A 5,271-nucleotide genomic window follows, 5' to 3' on the forward strand; every position below is an offset into this window, starting at 1 on the left:
TAACATACATCTAATCATGCTTCATCACAAGGGGGGGGGGGGAGTCGCCACCTAGTTTTTGCAATGGCCTAGGAACCATATATATAGCATCCTCTCAAGAAATGACCATTAATCTTACTACTAAAGATATGGGTTCGGAGATAAGGTACAGTCTTGGGAAGGTGTTAGGCACCCAAAACTGCCTAATCCTAAGGTTGGCTTCCTCTCATTGTGTCTTATGTCTTAACCCTATTAAAGGCATACTCAAAACTTATTTCTAACTCACACACACACTAGCATAAATATAACAATCAACATAGCATCAAACATCCCTAACCATACATCTATCATGCTTATCAAATAAAGCCTAACATACATCTAATCATTCATTTAGCATGACATCACCTAACATACATCTAATCATGCTTCATCACATCACAAACCCTAGCACACATCTAATCATAGCATCATATCATATCCATCCAAGGTAAAAACATGTGAGTATTAAGAACAAAGGTAGAAACAAAGCCAATCAAAACATGTCATCATCCAAGGCATCAATATCACAACTATATCATCAAACCTAACTATGCATGTACATTGAATGCATGACTTACCTATTACTTACCTTGCAGCAACTCAGCACCTATGGCATCATGCATGAGCATGTGAATGCATGTTCATAGCATTAAAACAATAAAACCCTAATTCTAACATGTGAACGCAAACAAGCAATTAAACTTGTGAAACGAAAGCTTTGAAAGCATAAAAATTAAAAAAATTAAAAAATTAAAAAAAAAAAAAAAAAAGGCTAAACAGAAATGTACATGTAAAAGTAGAAGCGAAAGCAAATAAATAAAAATTAGGGTTTCTGGGCAAGCTCGCATGAACAACCCTGCGTGCGCATAATCAAGCCTACATGCACATGCAAGATTATGTGCACATGGGTCCCTGCCCAAACACCTTAAAAAAACAAAAACATGGTAGAACTCTTAAACATAAATTCTAGCAACCTAACATGCTTTTAAAACATACAACTATCTAAACCTAAACTAAATAGACATATTAAAACATAAAACAAGCAAAAAAAAAAAAAAAAATAGAATTAAACTAAGGAAAAGAAAAAGAAAAAATTTAGAACTATATCTCAAATAAAAGCTCTTCAAGATTGATTTTTGACCATTCCCCTCAATTAAATATATTAACAATTAACCCAAAAAAAAAAAAGTGATTAATAATCTTAAACTCAAATATCAAGGCCAGAAAAGGCTTTAATCAAAGAGAACTAACTTGAGGATGTTTAGTGAAAAATTCCCTTTTTGATTCACTATTTCTAGTGAATCTTAATGCTTTCCTATAAAATTTCTATGTCCTCTTGAAAATATACCATGTAAGGTTACTTATAGTGTGAAAATAGGAGTTTGGAACGACTCTCAGATGATGTGGGATTCGTTCCAAACCTTAACATTAATGTAGAAAATTTGCTTTGTTTAGGTTTCTATAATTCACTATGCATGCGCAAGATCAGGCCTGCGTGCGCAGGCCGATTCTTATGTGCGCAAGCCGATTCTTGTGTGCGAGTGAGGGTTTCCTTGGCCTTATTTTTCCAAAAAAAATATTTATTTGCTTATTAAAAGTTATATTTTTCATTTTAATATTTCTCAAGTTAATTTAAATTCTGATTGAGCCCTAAACCAACCTTGGGTCTTAGAATTCAACATTATTGGAGAACGAGGGCCTAATTCATAAGGGACACAAAATGCGGTGTCTACAGGCACAACATTGGCTATCCATTCGGCTTGGTGCACAGGCTTAATGAACCCTACTTTCAACTATTTTGTGACCTCTTCTTCGATCTTTAGGAGTCATTCAATTCTCATACACCTCAACTTTTGCTTAACAGGCACTATGTGAGCATAGGTATCAATGTGATGTTGGGCTATCTTGGGATCGATTCCGGGAAAATCTTCATAGAACCATGCAAACATTTGGAATTCTATGAGGAGATCCCTGAAATGTTTTGTTTGTTCTTCATTTAAGGTTGAGTCAATTTTAATTAAACATTGACTCTCATTATTGCCCAAATTAAGAGTTTCAAAAGTTGGTTCCATAGGTTCAATTTTCTTTTCCAATTGTTTATTAATTTCATTTTTAAATTCATTTGAATCATTTAAGTGCAGAATTTCAATATTATGAGACACATCAAAATAAGTCAAATTAGAATTTATCTTATTGAAAATATTGAAAAGTACATCGGGACTTGCATTACAAAAAAAAAATTTCCCATTCTTAGAAAATCCAGCCCAAGTCCAATTATTGAGTTGCCCTACAGCAAGCACAATGAAGGTAGAAGGATCATTTGGCTCCTTGATGGCAATGGCAAACACATCCCCCTCCATCTTCAGCATAGCCTCCATTGCTTCAGCATCCATGTAATTCATCCAGTTGACTTCTTTTGGAACCTCTTTGATCATTATGGTAGGCTTCTCCTTAAAAGTGAGCTTCTCATTTGAAAAATATCTCCCATCTTGGATACACTTTTCCATCTTTGCCTACCCAAAGCTCAGGAAAGCCACAAAAAGGAAAGTCTCACCCTTCTTTCACAAAGTTTCCATTGAGGGTACCGAGATTTTTCTTGATTCCGTCACAGCCTCCAAAGAATCCTAAACTTTCCTTGGTCAGTTGAGTCTTGAAATTGGGGAATTCAGCCACCCATTTTCCTTCTTTTCCAAGACCCATACTAGGCATATATCTCATGTTCTTCATCATCGCAATCACCTCATGACTATAATATAAGACCAAATCCAAAGTATACCTTTCATCCTTCAATCCATAATCAGCCATGTTCACAAAATCGAAGCCACTCATTTGAAGCTCACTTCCTTCTTCTTCAAGTCCACAAATCGATGCTAGGATTTCACCATCACCAAGCACTACAGCAATTCCTCCCTTCCATGGGATCTTCATCTTTTGGTGTAAAGAGGGGATAGCCACAATAGGGTGAAGCCATGCCCTTCCTAAGAAAAGGTTATAGTTGGGATTGATATCCATGACGTGAAACTCCACAATTGTTTCCAATGGGCAAACCTTACAAGGAGCTTTGAAGGTTCCCATAAGTTTACTTGAAGTGTTATCATATGCCCTAACAATCAAAGGAGAGGGGATGATAGTCTCCATATCTAAACCAATAGTGATAGCGGTCCTAAGAGGGCATACATTCAATGCAGATCCATTATCAATAAGCACCATCGGAACTTTGGCACCCATACACTAAATGGTAATTTGCAAAGGTCTAGTGTGAATGGCTCCTTCAGGAGGAAGGTCCTCATCAGAAAAGGCAAGTAAAAGGTGAAGGGGAGCCTCGATTCCCATAAGAGATAACACTTCTTGGGGTGTGGTTTCTATAGACACCTCTTTCTCATTCAAAGCATCCAAGAGAGCACTATGATGCGGTGTCTACAATGGATAGTTTTGCAAATCTCTACACAACGAGATTAGTTAACGACACTGCAAACCAGCTAGCAACATTTCTCTCCTCCTACAAGGTGCAAAATTTTGGAGGTACATTAATTCAACTAAAGGAAGGTACCCTTTCGGTAAGCCCACTCATTAATACCATGTTTAAGTATATCAAAACACTATAAAATGTTATGCAAAAGGTATCACCTATGCACTAGTAATTTATTCATACGGATTGAGATGGAAATCCTAATATTTTGGTCTTCTTACATGATCAATTATCAAAAAAACAAAAATTTGGAATTCTTACATGATTGAAATCCCCACATGATTGAAATCCCCATATGGTTTCATATACATGAAGTAATCTTTATTGCTATGACTTATTTGGCAATTGGATTTTCTAGTGCATACACTGGGGGCTAAAATAAGATTAAGAATTTTCTTTAGATATATCTTTCACTTGATGAAAATTAAGAAGTCTAGTGGAAACTTTACTTTACATAAGTTCAGCCACTATTATTTTCTTTGGATCATGAACTATATGGTATGTAGCAATTCAACAACAATATAATTGGCAGCATGATATGTGAATAATTTGCTGCAATTTGAAATACTATACAATCTCTCACAATCTGGAAAAAGAGTAGGCAAAGATCAAGAGCATCCACCAGAGTAGGGTCCTTAGCTAAAGCAATGCGTGGGGATGTTCTTAAGCCTCCTAAGCCATGTCCTCAGGGAAGTTTCTAATCTCTTAATACATTTTTAGAAGAGTAGCTAGCCTTGATTGTATGATGTTCTTGGACTCTAAATTAGCATGTATATATGATTCAATGATTTATGATATCATGGTCCCATTGGTAAGCCACTATTCACAGACTAAAAATCTCATGTGGTAAACATCATGGTGTGATTCTTCCAAGCCACAACAAACATATACTACAATGCATAGAATACTTTGACAAAGTTCATGGGGGCTTCCCTCACTCTAGCTTCTATTTGTAAAACGAACAAAATCTTGTTGACAAAACAATGCCATCTTATATTGAGATTGAATATGCATTCAACATGATTTTTGTATGCTACTTTCAAAAAAAAAAAAAAAAAAAAAACATATCCTAGAATTGCTAGCAAACACTAGTGTTTGAAATATACTCTTACCATCAAATGCAATACCAATATAATTTGACTATATATGCATATTTCATTAATCCTTACTTGTCATTTTGACAAGTTTGATTTGTTTTATGGGGAAAATCAAATACCGAACTAGAGCTTAATACTAACATGAAGATGAATTCTAATATTTGGCAATATGTTAGTTCCTTTTATAGAGCAAGTGCAACAATTCCTATGGAGTTTCCCTCAAGAATTATTTGGTCTACACATTAGTTCTACAAGCTAGGAAAGTATCCAAGAACCATTTCTTTTTCTCGTGCGTGCGCTACAGGTAACCCACGAGCTCGGGGGGCTAAATTTTGAGGACCAAAATGTGACAAGGAAGCTCATTCCATCCTTAACAAAATAATGCCCATTTCATGAAGTTAAGAAGAACCATAAGGGCCTAAAGACCTAAAAAGAAGGAAAAAGAAAGAAAAAAGAGTAAAAAAGAAGAGGACGTAGACTTAGGCCACAAGTAGGATCTCCACCATCCAAGAAGTAGATCCTTTGAAAGAAAGCCTAGAAGATCCTAAGAATAACATGGATAGTCTAGAAGATCCTGAAAATGACGTGGGCAACCCAAAAGATAGAACAAGTCACTCACATGTATCCTTGAAAGAAGGAAAAGAAGAAAATTTTGTTAGATATCTTGTCGAAATCAAGAGGTAGAGA

The sequence above is a fragment of the Quercus suber genome, unplaced genomic scaffold (assembly GCF_002906115.3).
Source record: "Quercus suber isolate HL8 unplaced genomic scaffold, Cork oak 2.0 scaffold_87, whole genome shotgun sequence".
In the NCBI taxonomy this organism is placed as follows: domain Eukaryota; kingdom Viridiplantae; phylum Streptophyta; class Magnoliopsida; order Fagales; family Fagaceae; genus Quercus; species Quercus suber.